At 39.2% G+C, this 24,237-nt stretch overlaps 1 long non-coding RNA gene across 1 annotated transcript; it reads right to left on the bottom strand.

Annotated features, from left to right (window-relative positions):
- Positions 1–20,984: 20,984 nt before the first annotated feature.
- LOC130908415 (uncharacterized) lies at positions 20,985–23,450 on the bottom strand. The gene is made up of 3 exons (XR_009061596.1): positions 23,302–23,450; positions 21,634–21,746; positions 20,985–21,538 (listed from the first exon to the last, which is right to left on the bottom strand). It is a non-coding gene; the product is annotated as an uncharacterized LOC130908415 (long non-coding RNA).
- Positions 23,451–24,237: the final 787 nt, after the last annotated feature.

Here is a 24,237-nt window from a genome sequence, read left to right as displayed (position 1 = left end):
TCGGATGTTTTGCAGGAAAACCTGAGGCCGTCTGTCGGACAGTTGAAGCTAAAAAGAGGATGGATGCTTGTAAATCAACTTCAGAATGGCTTCAGAAGAACAAAATATACAGTCTGGAGTGGCCAAGTCAAAGTCCAGACTTGAACCCCATTGAGATGCTGTGGCATGACCTAAAGACAGCGATTCATGCTAGACATCCGAGGAATCTGACTGAACTACAGCAGTTTTGTTGAGAAAAATGGGCCAAGATTAGTCCTGATTGATGTGCCAGACTGATCGCCAGCTACAGGAAGTGTTTGGTTGAAGTTATTGCTGCCAAAGGGGGGGGGGGGCACAAAATATTACATGTGATGGTTCACCTACTTATTTTTCGACCTTCTGTCATTGTTTGAATACTACCCTCATTAATATATGAAAAACTATAAATGTTTGGGTGGTTTTAGTTTTTTCATCTGTGTGATTTTGACAAAAATAAGATTTATTGTGATTTTATGTAGAAATGTGAGAAATTCCAAAAGGTTCAGATACTTTTTTTTAATTCACTGTAAGTAAAAAAAAAAAGGGAGTACCTCATCCACCACTGCTTATGAATGACATGTATTTAAATATTATATATCTACTGTAATGCGTGTGTAAGGGACTTAGGTCACGGCAGCAAGCTGCAGTCTATCCATGCTAATGTTCATTGATAGGAAAATCAATGGCACATTGATCCAGGTCTTGGCTCTAGGAGTGAGGGTCTGCAAGGGGGAGGAAGTGTGAATACGAGAGTAAGGACATGAAGAATGAGGAAGGCGAGTGTTAAGAAGAGTGAATATCATTTTAGAAGCCTTGCAGTCCTCGACGTGTGTTCATTAAAGTCCCGCATGAGATCCCGGCCGAGGTTTGAAAGGACAAGTGTGACCTAACTATAGGGAGAACAAGCCACAAATGGAACCTTGGAAGAGGAAAAAAAACAGGAGGATTGGAAGGGGAAAATCAATTTTCCCGGCGAGAGGCCGGTTGGTCTAATGGATGTTTGAAAGAAGAAGAGGAGGCGGAGGACATATTTTCCTCTGATTACCTCCTGTAGCCTCCTTGGCCAGCCTTCAAAGCTAGCATCACAAGAACGGCCTCGCTCGTCTGACCTTTTCTTGGAAGAGGTGTGGAGTCTAGATGCTTACTAACCACCAATCAGATGCGTCGATGTTCTAAGAATCGGACGTGCAACTAAGAAATACACACATAAGCTAAATGGACAACAAAGTAAAAACAAGAGGAGCAAACATTTCTCTGTCCCCTTATCTACTGTGTATCACAAAAGTTAGTACACCCCTCGCATTTCTGCAGATAATTAAGTATATCTTTACATGGGACAACGCTGACAAAATGACACTTTGACACAATGAAAAGTAGTCTGTGTGCAGCTTATATAATACGGTTAATTTATTTTCCCCTCAAAATAACTTAAAATATAGCCATTATTATCTAAACCCCTGGCAATAGAAGTGAGTACTCTGCATAGAAACTACATCCCTAAATGTCCAAATTGAGTACTGCTTGTCATGTTCACTCCAAAATTTTATGTGACTCGTTACAGTAGTGCTGTCAGCATTGCTACAGAGATTGAAGAGGTAGGGGGTCAACCTGTTAGTGGTCAGACCATACGCCGCACTGTACATCAAATTGGTGTGCGTGGCTGTCACCCCAGGAGGAGGCCTCTTCTAAAGACGGTACACAAGAAAGCCCGCAAACAGTTTGCTGAAGATGGGAACAAAGCACATGGATTACTGGAACCATGTCCTAATGAGACAGACGGGCTTTCTTGTGTACCATCTTCCTACTGGGGTGACAGCCATGCACACCAATTTGATGTAGAGTGCGGCATATGGTCCGAGCACTAACAGGCTGACCCTCCACCTCTTCCATCTCTGCAGCAATGCTGACAGAATCCCTGTAAGGAGTCACATGACATTTTGGAGGGAAAATGACAAGCAGTACTCAACGTGAACATTTAGGGATGTACGTAGTTTCTAACGGGTGTACTCACCTATGTTGCCAGGGGTTTAGATATTAATGGCAATATTTTGAGTTATTTTGATGGGAAAATAAATTAACTCTAAAATACAGGTATAAGCTGCACACAGACTACTTTTCATTGTGTCAAATATCTGCAGAAATGCGAGGGGTGTGCTCACTTTTGTGATACACTGTACCTTTCTGGTGTATAATTTCCTTCTATTTCCTCGGCTTATATGGCAAACATTTTTCATTTGGAAGAGATGAATCATTTAGGAGGCATAAAGAGAAAAATATAGTCATTCGAGCAAATAGTTGGAGTACCGTTATGTCATACAACTTTCAATTTCCTGCATCATGCTCGAGTATTGCATCGGAGATTGAAGTGGACGTTCGCCATCATGCTGGAAAAGGCATTTTTAAGTGTGCCAAAAGAGCCGTAGTGAGTAGAGTCGTCCGATATTATCGGCCAAGATTTTGCTGCTTCGAGGGTTCGTTTAATTAGAGTAGCGTTGTAATGGTTTGTTTTGCGAGGTGTTTGCATTTAGTTTTATCAATTCAGGTGGATACACTGCCCTTTAGTGGCAACAGTGAACATGACGAAACTCAGCTAACATGGCTGGATCCAGCTGCTCCCTATTAAGACCAACATAAGGTTGTATGTTCATAGGCTTCATAACCTATTGACATGACACGGGAAAAGGGGCCGATTCGTAGCGGGCCTATTTTCAAAAACTTCAAATATTTATGAAACCAAGATGCTACCGACCTAAAACCAAAACAGGCACCTACCTTAGCCATATATGAATCTCCGTGAGCAGCGGCATCAAAAAATTCAAAGTTGTTCCCTCAGAAAATCCCGATTAATTATTTTTTATACAAGTATTACACAACTTAAAATGGCTATAAAACTCTCAGATTTTACACTAGATGCACAAAAATCACCAAATGCAGAGATAATCACCTATATTTTCAGGATAAATAGCTATGTTTAACATATCATATAAGTTTTTGACCAAAATAGCAAATTTTTTTTTTATTTACCGCTTTTTTAGTTTTCAACAGCTAATAAATCACTCAATTTAACTCAGAAACTTAATACTTGAGGAAAACATGTAGAATCAATTATAAATAATATGTAAATATTAATAAATTCTATATACAATCACAACTTATTGTAGAATAGAATAGCCCTTTATTATCATTATGTACTGTTAGCGAATGAGGCTAGCGGCCGCCTGGCGTAACGAGCGTTTCTGGTGAACATTCTTGTGAATAAATGCTTAAATCCCCGAATTCTTCATAGATATGAACGTAATACAGTCTCGGTTCTTGGTTAAAAGCAAAGAAACCGTGCAGTTAGCGTTTATTTTACGTATATTGATGAAATACAATGCTACTCTGGTAGCGAATGAGGCTAGCGGCCGCCTGAACAGGAGCTTTTCTGGCGAAAATTCTTGTGAATAAAGGCATAAATCCCCAAATTCATCATAGATATGGACGTCAAACAGTCTCAATTATTGGTTAAAAGCAAAGAAACCGTGCAGTTAGCGTTTATTTTACGTATATTGATGAATTACAATGCTACCCTGTTAGCGAATGAGGCTAGCGGCCGCCTGCCGTAAAAGGAGCTTTTCTGGCGAAAATTCTTGTGAATAAAGGCTTAAATCTCCGAATTCTTAATAGATATGAATGTAAAAGAGTCGTCCAGTGTATTTGTTGAGCTAAATGATTGAAGCGCTTTTCTTTTGTGAACATTTTTTTTTTAGGGATAGGAATATTATTTTTGTTGTGCTTTCACTAAATGAAACTTTTGTTTGTTGTGAAGGAGTTGCTGAAGCTTATGCCAATAAACGGCACGGTCCAATGACCGCCTGTGTCCACTCGCCTTTCTCTGCCTCATAGCTCTCAATGTGCAAAAAAAAAAAAAAAACGGCGTCATTGTAATCTGTTTGAGGCAATGCATAAGCGGGTCATTCCGCGCATGCGTTAAATGCGTCAAATATTTTTACGTGATTAATTAAAAATAATAATAATTACTGCCCGTTAACGCGATAAATTTGACAGCACTATATAAGACTAAGGTGAACGCGCAGGCTTTGGCCTTTTGGCCGGGTTGTCGGGATGCTGCCGGCTCTGGCGTGATTTCGGCAATCTGGCTAGAAGGTCAGATTCCTTCAGTTTGAAAATAACACTCAGGAATTCTATTTTGTATTCACATTTAATGCTCTTTTTTAAAAGTGCTATCTTAGCAAGCCTGTTTTATGTGCCCTAAAATTTATTCTGCAATGCATTAAATGTTCCTAATCCGACTCGATTGTTCGAACTAATTGGTAGAATAATCGATTAAATACAGTGTATGACAAAAGTGAGTACACCCCTCACATTTCTCCAGATATTTAAGTATATCTTTTCATGGGACAACACTGACAAAATGACACTTTGACACAATGAAAAGTAGTCTGTGTGCAGCTTATATATTAGAGTTCATTTATTTTCCCCTCAAAATATCTCAAAATATAGCCATTAATATCTGAACCCCTGGCAACAAAAGTGAGTAAACCCCTCAGAAACTACATCCCTAAATGTCCAAATTCAGTACTGCTTCTCATTTTCCCTCTAAAATGTCATGTAACTCGTTACATGAGTGCTGTCAGCATTGCTGCAGAGATTGAAGAGGTGGGTGGGGGGGGGGGGGGGGGGTCATTCCCACCACTATGTTTGACTTTAGGCATGACACACTTATCTTTGTACTCACCTGGTCGCCGCCACACATGCTTGAGACCATCGGAACCAAACAAATTAATCTTCGTCTCATCATACCATAGGGCATGGTTCCAGTAATCCATGTGCTTTGTTGACATGTCTTCAGCAAACTGTTTGCAGGCTTTCTTGTGTACCGTCTTCAGAAGAGGCTTCCTCCTGGGGTGACAGCCATGCACACCAATTTGATGTAGAGTACGGCGTACGCTCTGAGCACTAACAGGCTAAACCTCCACCTCTTCAATCTCTGCAGCAATGCTGACAGCACTCCTGTAACGAGTCACATGACATTTTGGAAGGAAAATGACAAGCACTACTCAATTTGGACATTCAGGGATGTAGTTTCTAAGGGGTGTACCGTATTTTTCAGACTATAAGTCGCAGTTTTTTTCATAGTTTGGCTGGGGGTGCAACTTATACTCTGGAGTGACTTATGTGTGAAATTATTAACACATCATTATATCATTTCACATGTTATTTTTACGGGTGCGTGATATCCATTTTTTAAAAATCGATACCGATATCGATAACTTGCTCCTCCTCAAGGCCGATACCAATACGATAACCGATAATATATATATAATTTTTCAATGTATATTCACCTGAGTTTTTGAACACCTGTAGGTCAAAAATACTAGTGGTGATTCAGCTTAGATTTGCCTTTGACCAAACCAGAATTTTCATGATGACATGAACATTATTATAATGAACAAAACAAAGACAGTAACAAAACTTTGCATACTGGAAAAATAGGAGTGGAAACAAACGCACAAATCCAAATCTGACACCGTGCCAAAAATATTATTAATAGGGCCGATAATATATTATGTTATCGGATTTATTGGGATGACGTCATAATTCCTATTATCGGACCGATAATTATCGTGCACCTCTTGTTATTTTGGTGTTTTGGAGTGACACTGGTGGTTTGGTAAACTTGTTAGCATGTTCTTTATGCTATAGTTATTTGAATAACTCTTAATAGCTATTTTACGTTAACATACCGGCCACGTTCACATTTCGTTGTTCATGTATTATGCAACATTATCATACTGTATCATTCAGCATGTTGTTCTCTATTGTATTTTTAGTTTAAATTGGCTTTCAAGATGACATATCGGTTCTATGTGTTGGATTTGTTCAAGTAAATTTCCCCCCAAAATGCCAACTTATACTCCGGTGCGACTTATACAGTGCCCTCCATAATTATTGGCACCCCTGGTTAAGATGTGTTTTTTAGCTTCTAATATATATTTTTGTTATTCAAATAATATGGGACCATAATGGAAAAAAAGAGAAAAATCCAACCTTCAATACAAGTGCATTTAGCTCAATCTCAGTCGGTCCCACGGTCCTAGGCTTGTATTTTTGTGTGAGGCCAAGATTGAGCTTTTTGGCAACAAACACTCTAAGTGGGTCTGGCGTGCCACGAAAGATGCGCATGCTGAAAAGCACCTCATACCCACTGTGAAGTATGGGGGTGGGTCAGTGATGCTGTTTCGCTTCCAAAGGCCCTGGGAACCTTGTTAGGGTGCATGACATCATGAATGCTTTGAAATACCAGGACATTTTAAATCAAAATCTGTTGCCCTCTGCCCGAAATCTGAAGATGGGTCGTCACTGGGTCTTTCAGCAAGACAATGACCCTAAACATATGGCCAAATCTACACAGAAATGGTTCACTAGACACAAAATCAAGCTCCTCCCATGGCCATCTCAGTCCCCAGGCCTTGTTTTGTTGGCAAAAGAGGGTTGTACAAAGTATTAACACCAGGGTTGCTAATAATTGTGACACACATTATTTGATGTCAAATAACTATTTCTTTATGTGGGATTTTTTCCCCACTGAATAAATGCACTTGTATTGAAGGTTGGATTTTTCTCTTTTTTTCCATTGAGGTCCCATATTATTTGAATACAAAAAAAAATTATTAGAAGCTAAAAAACACATCTTAACCAGGGTGCCAATAATCGTGGAGGGCACTGTATATGTTTTTTCCTCTTCGTTGGGCATTTTATGATCGGTGCGACTTATACTCAGGTGCGACTTATAGTCTGAAAAATACGGTACTCACTTTTGTTGCCAGGGGTTTAAATATTAATGGCTATGTTTTGAGTTATTTTGAGGGTAAAATAAATCAACTCTATTATATAAGCTGCAAACAGACTACTTTTCACTGTGTCAAAGTTAGAGGTGTGCAAAATTTCCGATTCTTAGATTATTCGCGATTCGGCCGTGGAAGATTCGAGAACGATTCACAAACATCCAAATTCCGATTATTGAAATATGCCAAGTAAAGCGGAAGTACAACACACTCAGCGCGCCGCGCGGTCTTCGGGACGGAACGGAGCGAGAGTAGCTAAACATCATGCTTCTCATTACCCGGCCCCACAGGTGATGCCAATGCTCAACTCACGGCTCTAGCTCAACTCATGCCACGAGATAAAAAAACACAACAACATACTCGACTGCTGCCGAAAAGCTGCTACAAAGTACATACACATAATGTTACGGTAGATATCATTTATATAGGACTAGATGCTTTATAGATTAGGTAGCGTAAGCAGCATATCTACAAAAAGCTAGATGCAGGCGTTAGTAAACGGCCGCCATCTTAAAGCAGTACACTTCCCTGCAAGGCTGTTGTAGCGAACCTTCCAAGCAAACCTAATCAACTTTTTATCTAAAATACTCCTAAATCGGTAAAATATTGACTTGAATCTATCTTTAAAATAGTTTTAAAACTTTCACATGTCGAAAGTAGACAAAAGGGAAATTATGGAATAACGGGAGCAATTTTAACAACTTTAACGGTTGATTCACAACATTAAAATTAATTGAATGTAGTTTAAAGCTGCTGATACAGAATGGGGACTGGAGTTTTTTAATTTAATTTTATTTTTGTATATTTGTTCACTGCTATATGCGAACTTGATACTGAAATAGTAGTTTGGTTTAGCCTGAGAGTATTTTTGAACAATTTAAAAGGAGGGGGGTGCATCAATAATCGTTTTATAATCGAATCGGAGCCTCTGAATCGTAATCGTAATCGAATCGTCAGGTGCCCAAAGATTCCCAGCTCTAGTCAAAGTATCATTTTGTCAGTGTTGTCCCATGAAAAGATATACTTAAATATCTGCAGAAATGCGAGGGGTGTACTCGCTTTTGTGATACACTGTAAATAATCGATAGCTGCAGCCCTAGAGTGAGGTAAAAGGAGTTTTCTATGAAACGCATTGTGCTGCTGCTGCAATGTGTTTGAAATGATTGTGCAATATCACACCATTGTTAACATTATCAGATGGTGGCAAAGAATTAAGTATTTTCTTATAAATATTTTTCCCTCCCCTGGCTCTTTGTGTTCTCCCGCTCTCTCCCTCTCTCTATGGGCTGAGGAGGTGAAAGTGGCTTCCATGGTAACGGCACACTCTGTTTATGCCACCACCTCTCACTTCATCACAAGCTGTCGATGGCTGTAATTTGCATGAACGGACCCTCCTACCCTCTGCCGGTGCCACAGGCCTCCATGTATACAGGTATTTGACATGTGACAGGCTCTAACGATAAAGCACTCCCGGCCCACTAAAATATGTTCATATGGATCATGTTCATAATGAAACAGTGATTATAACGCCTTTACGTAGACCAGTCTTCTCCAATTAGCGGAGTGTGTGCGTGTCCGTATGTGTAGAGAGAGGAGAGAGGGGGGTTCTGGCCAGTTGGACCCCCTGCAGAGCAGAAAGGGTGGGGAAAATGCTGTAGATTCCATACCAGGAAATCCATTAAGGCAGGGGCCTTGTAGGGGATGGCATGCACACACAGAGCAGCCGCCGTGTCGCTCCTGAACAAAACCTCATTAGCTGTCATTTCTACTGTAAATGACAATCAGCAAGAGGAGGGCAAGAAAACGCCTCTCAAAGCGCACAATAGCGCAGACAGCAAAATCAAGAAAAATCATTCTAATTTGACGGCAGACTTTTTCCCCTGTTGTTATTACTTACCGAGGGTTGGCGCGTTTTGGGGGAAAAAAGGGAACAAAAAAGGGGGGGAAAAGTAAGAGTACGAGAGAGGTTAATTTGCACATATTAAAGAGGCCAGGATTTTTCATTAAAAAGAGATTGAAGTTGATATATGCCTGTGCGCTCCTGACACACTGTACTCTCTGATTGTGTTAAGTCCTTGACAGAACAAAGGACTGCCACCCCCTTCTCTCACTCCCTTTCTCTCGCTCTTCTAGACATTGTAGCCGTTTTCAAGATCAGAAGACGTATATCTAACCTGTGAATCCTTCCTTGCCTACAACCGGAAGTGCTGATAACACTTCCTTACTAGGGCGTAGGTTTGGCCTCAACATTGGTAGGGACGATACAACAGCATAATCTGCATGAACACTTTTTGCTGGGGGCGGGACATTAAAGGGTATGACAACACCTGGGAAATTGCTAATATTCCCTCATTTATCCATAAACGCATGCCTTTTGGATTCATATCTTGCCACTTCGTGTAATTACACTCATCGCCACACCAAGAAAATGATAGAAATTTGGATCGATTGTCAAGCTAAAAGGACCCGCCCACGAGATCACGGAAATCTAGCATATTGTGTGCGTGACGTCACTACAAGGAAACAACCGGCTCAGTGCTTAGTACTGAATGGCGGCGATGATAGCGGACAATTTAGTTTCTAGTTGCAGCGACGAATCCGACGTAACGAACATTCTTCTAATGGTGACGAGGAGAGTTATGAAACTTTCTTTGGTGTTTTGGGTTATCAATTTGAGCCCAAACGAAAGCCAATGCAGCCTAATGAAAGGATCATTGAGAGGAGCAATCACACTGATGAAACACCGGCAACATCGTGTGGGAAACACCGAATGGTTTGTTTTGCATTTCTTTTTGTGAAGCTGATACACCGTGAACGCAAAATGATGTAATGTATAGAATAATTAACATTTATTGTGCTATCATAGGTTTTCACTCTGCCAACAGACACAAATATGAATGGGATTTGAGGATTTGTTCTATATATTTTACAAGCGATAATTTATACGTGTGTCCAGTCCTATATCCAATGCGTGATATGTTTTTATTATAAAAGAGTACTCACTCTGGCCATTTCGAGCTTGGCCGCTCCGCTCTTTTGATTAGTCTGGGGTGGTCTCATCAGAGCCAGTCGTCCTCTTTTAGGTGGCTGCGCATGTATGGTGGCTGCTTTCATCAGCAATTTCTTAGCAAAACCTGATTTCATTTGTCCATAGTTCGAATAGCTTTCAGGTGTAAAATGCGCATTACCCAAAACCGTGCCGGAGGCTGGGTCTGCAAAATTAGCCCTCTTAGCACGGACGAACTGTACTCATTGTCTGCGTAGTCCAGCTCTTTTTCTCGCGTTCGGGAACTCATGGGTACTACATTGCGACAAATGGCTATTCGTAGACCACATAGCATGACATGTTTGAACCATTTTAGCGATTTTTTGATAAAACACGAACGCAACTCTCTCGTCGATAAACAACGATTGCACCTGGCTCGACCTTTCGTTTCCTTGTTATGACGTCTCCGCCTCATTCGGCTGTTTCCGGAATACTTTTGGAAATGTTCGTAATTTTCGATCTATTTTCGATAATCGCTCATGAATGCGATTTATTTTTTTTGTTAACTTTATTTATATTTGTTATCTTGCCACATAACGGTTCTATTGATATCTCACAGTCCCTTAGTGTTTTAATACCCTTTAATAAGACCAAGCAGATTGGGTGAACGAGGGTCAGGGGCAGTGTTGTTAATAACGAGGATTTATTGTCATAATAAACAAATACAGTACTTATGTACTGTATGTTGAATGTATATATTCGTCCGAGTTGTATTCATTTTTTTCTTAATGCATTGCCAAAATATATATGATAGGGAAAAATTATCGGGAATGATTGGAATTGAATCGGGAGCAAAAATAAAGCAATCGGATCGGGAAATATCGGGATCGGCAAGTACTCAAACTAAAACGATCGGGATCGGATCGGGAGCAAAAAAAAACATGATCGGAACAACCCTACCAATTACTTTGCCAAGTAACTAATTACTCTTACATTCAGGTAAATGAGTTACTAACTCAATTACTTTTTGGAATAAGTAATTTGTAACTGTAATTAATTACTTTTTTAAAGCAAGATTAACAACACTGGTCAGGGCTACATTTCTCATCAATATCAACCTAATGAGCAATGCAAAATAAATTTGTATTGACTTGTACTAACTTCATATTTATTGGTTCAGGTGATACACCATTCCATTCAAACCTTTGTTTTCAAAAACTACTAAAGACAGTTTGAAAACTTCCACAATAAATGTCTTGGTATAAATAGCAAATTTATATTTCAATATTTGAACACAACTCAAATTATATTAAAATCAAAAATCAAAATCCTTTTTTTTATTGCCTTACTTTTTCGTTTGTTAATCGGCCGATGGCCGATGTTGAAAAAAAAGCCCATATATCGGCCCGATATATCGGCTTTAATATCCCTATAACAATAGAATAATTATACCATAAAAAACTGGAATGAAATTATGATGAAAAAGATCCATATTTTCGTGAATTTATAAAACCCTGCCGGACATCCCAGAAAAGATGTAAAAAAGTGGACATGTCCGGGTTAAAGAGGATGTTTGGTCACCCTAGTGCAGGCATACCTAATATTTGACCAGTATGCTTTGTTCCCATATTTGCCCGATTGGAGCCATGCTTCAAACCTTTTCCGAAAGAAGAACAAGGACAGTGATAATAATAACTCTCCCTTGCCTATCTGAGATCAGCCATTTTGGACACATACTGTCAACACAAATATCCCACCCTTTGCTTTGTTTACCTCTCCCTTTTTATCTACTCTTACCTCAGGCCACGTCTGTCATTCCATGCTGGAGTTATACCTAACCTTTGACCTTAGTTAGCACAGCCCACGGACCTGTTTGGGACACATTTATACACAGAGGGGAGATATTGATTGGTGATAGATAGAGAGGGGCGGTGCCTGATAAGAAGGCTACATTTGATGTTTGTTCTAGAGCAAGAAGTAAGATTAAATCACAATGAGCAGTCTCCCCTGTCCTTGGCTCTGTCGCCATTTCAGGCTTTGCACAAGTTTAGGACACCAGCCTTAGCGATGAGGACAGACAAGCGGTGCCCGGTCTGGCCTCTGGAAGAGCCACTGATTAACATAGCCCCTAATTAGTTCTTTTAAGTTTCTAACAATCTCTATAGTGCATGGTGACATGGAAAAAAAATCTTGATTTAGATATGCCGGGTACCCAAGGGCATAGGTTTGCATAGGGACGATAGGCTCGAGGCCACACTTCTCTAGTGGCATGGCGGTGAATTACAGAGCAACGCGTTCCCTTATGCGCAATGACGGCGTAGGGTCGGGTCTACGCCGTCGCTCCGCTATGTCACAGCGGATGACCGCCTTTGCGTGCTGTTGTGACGTTACACGCCGAACGTTAAATTTCAGGTTTTTAGCTCGTCCGGTCTGCAAGGTCCACCCCGGACCAGTGTTTAACCTATCATTTGGACCGTCGAAATGATAATCCCGGCCGCATCTGGCGCACTGAGGCGTTCAGCAGACGTGATTGCTATGTGAACCTGACAAGCTAACGCCGGATCTGGTGCACAGTCACCTGCAATAGGGTTAGCAACCGTTTCAGGATGTACCCCTCCTACCGTCCATAGTTAGATGGGATAGGCTTCTAATTAAATTAATATTTTAGTAGTCGGTTAATCGATGAACTAGTTAGTTCGAAAAATCGCAATCAGATAAGGAACATAAAAAATTAAAATACCTGAGCTGAGCCTCAAATGGTATAAAAGAATAAATGAGGATCTAAGTAAAACAAAAGAACAATTGGCTAACTTACATAGCAGACGTCTGCTAGCTTAAATGCTATAAAATTCTTAAACATTTTTTTTTTTTTACAATACTCTTCACAAATGGTTCAAACACATATTCCCACGAAAAATAGCTAAATATACCTCTAAACTAAATTACGCAAGAATTAAAAAAAACATTAGCTCAAACAAAAACATACCTTATGTTGGTCTTAACAGGGAGCAGCTGGATTCAGCCATGTGAAATGAGTTATGTCATATTCACTGTTCCCACTAGAGCACAGGTGTCAAACCGATTCCAGAAAGGGCCAAGTGGGTGCAGGTTTGCTTTCCAACCAATGAAGAGGACACCTTTTCACCAATCAGATCTTTTACATGTGTAATCAGTTAAACTTTGTCAGGTGCTGCTTGTTTCAGTAGGATGTTCATTGGTTAAACTCTCTGCACGGTATCAGTTATAACAAAATCCAGCACCCACTTGGCCCTTTCTGGAATCGGTTTGACACCTGTGCACTAGAGGGTAGTGTATCTACCCAAATCAATAAAACTAAATGCAAACACTTTCAAAACAAACCATTACAACGGCACTTTGATTAAACAAATACTCGAAGCAGCAAAATTTAAATTCGAATCTTTTTTCTAATCGAATTAGTCGAGTTAATCGATTTATTGTTGCAGCACTAAACAGAACATAATGCAAAAATAATAATAATAATAAAACGAAAATGTGGAACATTATGTACCTTTAGAGTGAGGCGATGTCCGAAAACGAAAGTGATACCAAGCATGAGCTGAGCATAACGGGAAAGATTCTGACCAATAGGGCAGCAGGATTTTTTGGTGTGTTTATAGCACCACATACCATTTGCAGCCGCCACTGACAGTCATGGTTGTCCAACTTCCCATCACGCATTTGGGCGGAACAGTGAAGTCGCTACAGTATCATTTAGTGAAAGCACAACAAAAATAATATTCCTATCCCTCAGAAAAATAATATTCACAAAAAGAGAAGCGCTCAATGCAAAGAGAACCGGCATTCCCAATTAAAAATGTAATTTAATTTTTTTTAGTAGCATCTGTACTTATTTCATTTTGAATTTAATATTACATTTCTCAATTCCTTTTATTCTAGCACTTTTTAAACCATTTTGCACCTTATACTTTTTATTCTTGCTGTTGTGTTGTTATGGGCACTGGAAACTAATTTCCCTGAGGGAATTCTCCGAAGAGATAAATAAAGTTTATTGAATTGAATTGAATTGAAATAGCTATGCAAAATACACATAAAACTTACTCAGACTTTGCCTTGGCTAGATCTCTAATTAATTTAAAACTCGCCATTGACACCTTGTGGTGTATTTCAATCACTACCATACATAGTTAAAGACACTGTGGAAGAACGGTGGGGAGACCATGTGACGTCCCGCTCAGCGACGTCAACAATGGCGAGCTATTAGTTAATTTTTTGATTGAAAATTTTACAAATTTTATTAAAATGAAAACATTAAGAGGGGTTTTAATATAAAAGTACTTGTATTCAAATTATCTTTTAAGAACTAAAAGTCTTTCTATCCCTGGATCCCTTTAACAGAAAGAATGTTAATAATGTTAATGCCATCTTGCGGATTTATTGTTATAATAAACAAATACAGTACTTATGTACAGTGTGTTGAATGTTTATGTCCGTCTTGTGGCTTATCTTTCCATTCCAACAATAATTTACAGAAAAATATGGCATATTTTAGAGATGGTTTGAATTGCGATTATTTACGATTAATTAATTTTTAAGCTGTTTAAAAAATTTAATCGTTTGACAGCCCTACATTGTATACATTAGCTTGCTTGTGAGTGCAAAGTGGAGGTCACGGTGAGGTGGACCTGTGTGGCAGGAGTGCAACAAACATGCTATGTGCTTCACACATGCACTGTGATCGTTCACACGACGTAGATGCTGCAACGTGTGCATTTTTGTGCAGGTAAAGCTAAAGTCTGATCGCTAAGGTGTGGTTCCGCAACCCACGTAGGGTCCAAAGTGGCATGTGTATGCATGAGAAGCCATATATATTGGCCGGTACGCGCATGGTCTCAAGGGTTAGGAGATTATGCAGACAAAAGGTGCACCTGGTGCTTTAGATTGAGTTTCTCTCCCCCCTTCACTTCCATCCCCCTCTCTGCGTCTCCTCCGGCCATTTCCGACGTGACTGTGGGACTTTTAAAAGATTAGCTTGAAGAACCGCGCCGCTAATAGGTGTCAACAGCTTGGAAAGGAAGGAGACTGATGGAGACAGTTCATATGAAAAACTTCCCCCCTTCAGACAGTGTAGGTGGCAACTACATGTTATCTTTATGTGTATGGGTAGTTTTTGATCATAGTCGAGTGTAGTGGAACTCGGATCTGAGGCGTTATGTTTTATCAGTTGTGATGGACCCTCAGAGTGTAAAATAAAACCTCAAAAACAATAAAACAATACAATACTTTTCAACTGTTTGTAGAATAGTAAGATGACAGAAGTTCAAATCGGACTTAAAAAAAATAAGCATAAATATTTTGATGCAAAATGTCACTATAGATCATCATAGAAATCCCACTGGTGCTACACTAGCTTAGAAAGTGAAAATATTTTCTTCAGTAGTTGTATGCAACTTTCATATCAAGAGATTGGGAGGGCCAAATTGTGTGAAATAATAGGAATAGGAGCACAACTCAGAAGGTACTGATGTGACAAAAAATTTAACTATGTGTTCCTTAGCACACTCATTTCAATTAAATGTCACATGACACATACATGCAACACTCACATAAACACACGTGTTGTGAACCACTAAAAAAGTAACTAATTATTCTAATATTTCAAGGATTCATGATTCCGTAGCTCTTCGTAGATCTGTGTGTGCATGTTTGCAGCTTTGTGTATGTTTCTTTGTGCATTCATGCTCATGTTGGCATCTAATGGGTGACTCCCCCACACACACTCTCCCTTCCCTTCTTGTCCCAACTTCCAAAATACACGCAGCAACCTTCCCCTCCAGCCCAGTGGTCTCTGCCTGCATAATAAATGAGGCCTATGGATAGGTGGAAGAGGGGTCTCTTTCTCACTCTCTCTCTCGTTCCCTCTCGCTCTCTTACAAACATGATGACGGACCGAACCATTATATTCATCCGGGGTCGGTAGCAATGAAAAAAAAATCCACTCTCATGCTTGTTGTTCGGATCTATATTCATGTACTGTATCTATCTCAGTAGCTTTTCAAGTACTACGCGACTATGAAGGCTCGAACCATTATGAGTGTAGGCCTATACATTGTTACAACAATGCTCTTAACATATCGTTTAAACACATATTCCCACAAAAAATGGATAAACATAACTATAAACTCAATTATGAAGGCATAAAAAACATTAGCTCAAACAAAAAAATTAACTTATGTTGGTCTTGACAGGGAGCAGCTGGATTCAGCTATGTTAAATGAGTCATGTCATATTCACTGTTGCCACAAGAGGGCAGTGTATCCACCCAAATCAATAAAACTAAATGCAAACACTTTTAAAACAAAACATTACTACGCCACACTAATTAAACCATTACTCGAAGCGGAAAAATTTGATTCGAAGCTTTTTTCCTAATCGAATTACTCGAGTTAATCAATTAATTGTTGGAGCACTAGTTCAGACCGTAATTCTTAATGCACAAATCCGTTTTTTTCGTGTTTTTCAACTCGAGTGAGGCATTAAGATGACGGTCTGAACGGGACAAGTTGCATCGAAGTGGACCATTTCAAATTCGATCTGGGCCACATTTTTCCAGAATGTGGTGGCGGTCTGAACTGTCAAGTCTCTCAAATTGGGCCCAGGGACAAGAGAGCCCCCCCTCCCCAAACCTCACCCCTGCCACCGGCTTGTCACGACAACATAGGCAGTCCTTTACGCTTTGCAAGCAATGACAGTGTAAATTTTCAAATTATTTAATTTCAGATGGACAGTTAAATTTAACAGACCGTAATGTGATGTGACACAATATAAAAAAACAAAATTTTCATGTCTTGTCCCATGTAGGCTACAGTACAATACAACTGAGAGTGCTATGCCTGCCTGCTAAGCAACAAAACAGTATAACTACACATCCTGTGCCTGCCCCTTCCACATCCCTCCAGTTGTCAAGCCCTCAAACAGTTTTCATTATGGTCCTGAGGCCCGGGACCATACCCGGTTGCCCCCCACTGTCGATGGGCTTGTGCGTAATACTTACGCGGGCTCAATGGACAAAGGCAGTCTGAGCACGAACGCCAAGAAAACACATATGACAAAAAAATCGCAATTGTGTATTATTAAAGCCAGTATAACCCTGGCCTAAATGTCTTTTAACTTTGTTTACAGTCTATAGTAATATCTATCAAAATAATGTAGTTCAAAAGCCACTTCAAATAAGACCTATTTTCACTAAATATGAATTTCAGGAGTAGTTATGTGCACAATGTTACACACATGAAACTTTTAATTGGTAAAAATAATGATAATAACTATAAATTCTCTGTTATGCTAAAATGCAAAACAGTCCTTTCAAATTTGTCAAATTCAGTGGTACTTCTCCTTATAAAATTAATTGGTTCTGGAAGTAGTTTCGTAACTTGAAAATTCCGTAAGTAGAGACACGTTTTCCATGTAAATGCCCTAATCTGTTCCAAGCACCCCAAAATTCCGACATAAATCTTTTATAATGCATAAATTCATACATCCATGTTACAATTAGATTATTGCACAATAATAAAATGAGAGTTGTGCATCATGTAAAAAACCAAGAATACAGTAAAGAATAAAAGTTAATACACTCATGTAAAGCTGTCTGAACACGAGGGGTGAATGAAGAGGAAGTCTGGATACACAAATACACATATAGTAGAGGTCCCTCTTAGCCAATTGGGTACCAGGAATAGGAGTGGAAACTTTTGGTACCTCACGATACGATACAATTTGCGATAAAAAGCTCACGATAACGATGATCTGACGATATGGCGATTCAATGATTATCGATGCATTGGTCAGGAAATTATTTTAGGATATTCTACAAACAACTAATTAACAGAAAAACAAGTTTCTAGTGTGAATTGGAATTAGTTTATCACTAGTAGACGTCCAATCCGTTTGAACTGGGAGGGTGGCAGCGAATGAACATTCGTTCATTCGCTGCCATCCCTCCCACTTCAAATGGATTAAACGTCTATGGCTGTCAGTGGCAGTCAAAGCCAAGCAATTAGGTAATTTTGGGCCATTTAAGGTCTCACTGGAACAGCACCAAACAAAAGGTCCAGCATCATCACCTTGTGCAATGCAGATTCTTGACTCTTGACACCTTGTACGATGCAGATTCTTGACTCTAGACAAGGTTGATGATGCTGGACCTTTTGTTTGGTGCCGTTCCAGTGAGATTTACAAATTGCCTGAAGAAGACATCAAAATTCCCTCAGTCCTTGATGATATGGGGCTGCTTGTCAGGCAAAGGCACTGGGGAGATGGCTGTGGTTAAATCTTCAATAAATGCACAAGTTTACATGGAAATTTTAGACAGCTTTCTTATCCCTTCAATTGAAAATATCCATGATGATCCATCCATCCATCATCTGCTTGTTCCGGGGTTGGGTCGCGGGGAGGCAGCTTTAACAGGGAAGCCCAGACTTCCCTCTCCCCAGCAACTTCTTTTTCAAGTTTTTTATCTGAGTTTCTTCTACATGATAAAACCTTTTTAGAACGATATCTCGATTCTTAGCAGGAGCATATCGATAACCTTTTGGGATACAAAGTATCACGATATACCACCATTTTGATATTTTGTCACACCCCTAACCAGGAATGCTAGGCTAGAACAGCCAATGGCAGAGCAGTTATAACTATGTTATGTTCAGTAAACTCTGGGAGCTGCGAGTACCAGCCATCCTGTATTTTCTTTCGCCTTTCGTATCCTGAAATTTCTTTCGTAACAAGAGGCAATATTTTCCCTGTTGAGGCGTATGTCTTAACCTGAAAATTCTGTATGTAGAGACGTTCGTAACTAGAGGTTTACCGCTGTATTTGAGTAACTATAGCTGCTGTGAAAACTAAAGTTGCACCGATACTGATACCAGTATCGGCAGGGGGCGCCGATCCGGCCCGAATTGGTGGTATCGGTATCGACGAGTACCAACATTTAGGGCGCCGATACCATCTACTGGCATCACTTGAACGCAAATGTTCTGTCCTCCCCACGTGAGCTAATTTCCCAAATCCCGATGCATGACATTCGTATGTCTATGTCTCGAAATTACCAAACGAATTTAACACCATCGTCTTCAATATTAAGGATGTTCACTAAAACGCATATCCGCGATGTTACGCTGCTTTTCTCACATGGCATTCACAAACGATTAGCATGCGCAAGCTAACGCCTGCTGTTGTTGAGCCAATGGGATCAGAAAGGTTATGACCGTGGGAGAATAAGCAAACTCATGATGGTTTCATGATGAACAATGAGTGGCAAATTAAGAGCGCCGTACTTCAAACTCGTCCTGTTTTTGAAAGTCGATTGTCATATGCCGATGTTGTGCAGTAATGAGCAGAAGTGACTTCTGTGGCCAGAAAACATTCAAGCGGCGCAGCGCGCACACTAGATATCATCAAATAGCAACCTAGATGTACTATGGTAGATCCCAGGCCAACTCTCTCGCGCACACACTAGATATCATCAAATAGCTACCTAGATTTGCTACATTAGATCCCATGTCATTAGCTGCGTGAGCCAAGAGCGACGCGTAGTCCGTTTACTACATTGATGAATTAGAAACCACTAGAGCTGGGAATCTTTGGGCACCTAACGATTCGATTACGATTACGATTTAGAGGCTCCGATTCGATTATAAAACGATTATTGATGCACCCCCCCCCCTTTTTTTTTTTTTAAATGTTTTGTACATTAGTTCCAAAATTGTTCAAAAATACTCTCAGTCTAAACCAAACTACTATTTCAGTATCAAGTTAACATATAGCAGTAAACAAATATACAAAAATAACAGTATATATAAAACTCCAGTCCCCATTCTGTATCAGCAGCTTTAAACTACATTCAATTAATTTAATGTTGTGAATCAACCGTTAAAGTTGTTAAAATTGCTCCCGTTATTCCATAATTTCCCTTTTGTCTACTTTCGACATGTGAAAGTTTTAAAACTATTTTAAAGATAGATTCAAGTCAATATTTTACCGATTTAGGAGTATTTTAGATAAAAAGTTAATTAGGTTTGCTTGGAAGGTTAGCTACAACAGCCTTGCAGGGAAGTTTACTGCTTTAAGATGGCGGCCGTTTACTAACGCCCGCATCTAGCTTTTCGTAGATGTGCTGCTAAGGCTACCGAATCTATAATGCATCTAGTCCTATATCAATGATATCTACCGTAACATTATGTGGATGTACTTTGTAGCAGCTTTTCAGCAGCAGTCAGGTATGTTGTTGTGTTTTTTTTTTTAATCTCGTGGCATGAGTTGAGCTAGAGCCATGAGTTGAGCATTGGCATTACCCGAGGGGCCGGGTAATGAGAAGCATGATGTTTAGCTACTCTCGCTCCGTTCCTCAATCCGAAGACCGCGCGGCCTGCTGAGTGTGTTGTACTTCCGCTTTACTTGGCATATTTCAATAATAGGAATTTGGATGTTTGTGAATCGTTCTCGAATCTTCCACGGCCGAATCGCGAATAATCTAAGAATCGGAAATTTTGCACACCTCTAGAAACCGCCATGACTGAATGGAAGTTAAGCAGGCCAAATCAATCCATATCAGTGACTATAGACAATGCTGCAAATACTGTTAATTCAGCACATGTTTCAGATGGACTCAGACCACAAATAGGATGTTTTGCCCATATGGTAAATATAGCTGCTAAGAGAGCTGCAGCAATCAAGTGTGCCCCACTTTACAAACAGTAAAGATTGTTCTCAGCACTTATATACAAAATTTCTTCAGATCAGTAAGAAGTAAGCACATAAATATTATGAACTAAAATGCTTGTTTATTTGATGGCACTGTTATTTTTGCTTGTTAGCAAAAAAAAAAAAAAAAATAATAATAATAATAATAACAGTTGCATTTTCTGTTTCAGAGCATTAAATGTATTGAATTGTATCGAAAATCGTACCGAACCATGACTTAACTGTATCCTTGCATCGCATCCCTTATACGTACATATATATATTTTTTTGAATGCAGAGTAGTATCAGAATGGTATCGGTATCGGCCGATACTACACAGCCAGGTATGTGTATCGGTATCGGGCCCAAAAAATGGTATCGGTGCAACACTAGTGAAAACTCAATACACCCTCAATTTCTCCTCCCTCTATACATCCGTTCATTGTTTATTATGACCTTTGAACATCATATTTTTAGATTATCACTACATTTTAAGGATGATTAAGGCCAACAGACAACAGAGTGCGAGTCAGTTACACATCCGACTGTAGTAAAGAAGAAAATAATTCTCAATATTCGCAAACAATGAGCAATTTATATACGTTTATTGAAAATTGTCGTCACTACCTCCTTCTGTGACACTAAGCACATTCATTCATAGGATGTATATGCGCTAATCTAAGAACTGTAAAAAAAATCCTCCCGCCTTCCGTGTTTTTTTTATTAGATAATCAGAAAAGGGCACACATGCACACACGCGCAGGTGAGCGCGTGGAATCAAATGAGAGGATTTCTTAATAATATAATATGCATGTGGCGGCCACTGCTGTTTGATGAATACTAAACTCAAATTTCTCAACCTGACAACACCAGCAAAAAGGGAGAATAATTAATAACACATCCAGCCATTGTTCATGTCGGCGGCCGTGACGTGAACACGTACACGTGATAGTCCCTCAGCACGCGAGGCCTGGAAGAGTTCATAATGAGAACGGAGCCCACGGACGGCCAATCACTTGGAAGTAATTATCAGTAATGATCCGCCCGTGACTGATCTATTTTTACCTGATGATCAAAACCGCAGCTCATCTCACATCTATATCCCGTCACATTCATTACAGAGCCGCCTGCTTACATTCATCTCCGTCAATGCGCGAAGCTCCTCACCGCTCCATTCACTAAGATGCGAGAAACACAGAAATATAACATTAGTCAAATAGGGCCAGTGGCAGTATGATATTCTGACTGTATGATAAGCTTGAACCAAAATATCAGTTTCACAGTATCACAGTATTTTTTTTACAGCTCCAAAATGTGTTACTTTGAGATTCCTGGGTTTAATTTTTTCCGATTCAATAGGATTTTTACATTTCAAAACATGTTAGAAAATGTTAGCATAATGTTAAGTTAAAATAAAAATATATATATATTTTAAATAATATTAAAACAAATGCAGTCATATAGGTGAGCCTAAACCCACAGCTCAACATTATTATCATCAGAACACGAATAATTTAATTAATTTCCATTAAAATCACGTGTTTATGACTCGTATTGTGTTTACATTATAAACACACTCTCAACACAGATAGTTGCCAGAGAGAAAAAAACATATTTGACCACCGCTAGACACACTAAACACACTGGAGTTAACTTTCTTAACTGGTGGAAAACGTTCATGAGAGTGTTTCCTAACCTTTAATTTGTATAAATGTGAAATCATATTCAGGAAATCATCTTGGAGGTATTTCCTCCTCAGCAGCCACTCTTAGAGATAAGATCTTAAGCCTGAGTCCGCGTCAATTATTACGTTTGGGTCGGGTCAGGCTTCTCTCTCGCTAACTTTTTAAAAAATAAATATATATTTTATATATATTATATATATTCATATATATAACATTCGTTCATTCGCTGCCAACCTCCCAGCTCAAACGGATTAGACGTCCACTATTGATAAACTCACAGCAGAAGGATGAAAAAAGCTTGTTTTTCAGTTTATTAGTGGTTTTGTAGAATGATTTCCTGACCTATGTATCGATAATTGCACATGAGAGGAGGAAAAACACCAGTTACAGAGAAATAAAATTTGTTTTATTAATTGTAGCTACGTGTTTAGGTCTTAATTTGTCTTAAAATGTCTTGAAAAGCATTACATTTGACTTTAAAAACGGCGCAAGAACCCTGAAACAGCAGGTCGCCATGACAGACAAGTACACATACGTCTTATTCAAACTGCCACGGTACATTTAGAATACTGTACACAAACACAAGCATTATGCAATTTGCAGAGGCTGCTAAAGATGAGTCGAGGTCACGCGAGTATTTTTGGTTTACCCTGAACTCATCACAAACACGCTAGCAAACGGCGATTCTTCTTTTATTTTTTCCCCCTGAACACATCACAGTCAAACATGCTAGCAAACGGCGATTGTTTTATTTATTTATGAATTTATTTTTAAACATAAAAAAATATGCTTCGCGTTAATAAGGTTAGTATTTTTTAGATGGAGACACGAGTGCAATTTATTTGACCTTTTTGCTGGACGACGTTAACAAGGAAGAGGTTTGCTTTCAGCTGTGAAGCTGTATTTCCCTCTCAGAGGGGGAAAAGCAGACGACTCAAAAGCACACTACGAAGTCTTGTTTTAATTTTAATTTTTGTTTTCATATAAATACAATTAACTCCCGAATTAACCCGAAATAAGTTTTCGAAACCACTGGTGTCCAACTCACTGTTTTTTTCCGCGCATTTTCTCGAGGCGGGAATGCGAGCCGGTCAGCGGGGGGAGACGGCAACCTATGCCGAGCAGGGCTTCACTCTGTCGGCAGGCGTGCGGAAGACACACCGCCGAGTCCGCCGGAGGACGCCGCTGCCTCTCGGGAACAATTGAGAGGCTTCACGTCAATCCTAGTAAACTAAATGATATTTATAATAGCGGTTTTTCACACAAAACACTAACATTACAAATTTTTTTTTTTTTTTTAATGTGAAACGTTTTTGAAACGTCGCGTGCGTGTGTGTGTGTGAGTTGGTACGCTTTGCGCAAAATAAAACATGGAAGAAAATATATTAAAATTATACATGAAAAAAATACATTAAAATATAAATTACACTACATTTTAGGGGTAAAAATACTGCTGAGTTAGATTTTCATGCAGTTTAAAATTAAAATTGGGATGCTGGTACCAAAATTGCAGTTAGTTTTTGTATTTTTTTCCGCAGCTTACCTACTTTCAATGTTGTCAATACTTGCAATTACATATACGAATAGTTAACAGCATTTGTAAAATTATAATAGGGTTACATAAATATTGCAGTCATACCCGTTTTTCTCATATTTGATTGTATGTCAGTAAATATAAAAGTAACACATACTAAATACAGAATCGTCTTTTTTCCCCCCAGAAATTTGGGATATTATGTAGTTCACAAACAATGTGATAATGGTCAACTGAGATCAGTTTTTGATTCTGCACCCCAAAATGAGTTCAAAACAGCTGTCGGACCTAACTCAATGAAAACTAGAGCTGCAGCTATCGATTATGTAGGTAATCGATTAATCTATCAATTAGTTCATTTGAATAATCTGATTACAAACATTTAATGCGTTGCAGAATAAATTTTAGGCTATGTAAAACAAGTTTATGTTCGCAATAATATTTATTCTG

This window comes from Corythoichthys intestinalis, chromosome 20 (genome assembly GCF_030265065.1).
Source record: "Corythoichthys intestinalis isolate RoL2023-P3 chromosome 20, ASM3026506v1, whole genome shotgun sequence".
In the NCBI taxonomy this organism is placed as follows: Eukaryota; Metazoa; Chordata; class Actinopteri; order Syngnathiformes; family Syngnathidae; genus Corythoichthys; species Corythoichthys intestinalis.
Note: the sequence above shows the minus strand (reverse complement) of the source record. Positions and strands in the feature narration are given on the sequence as shown.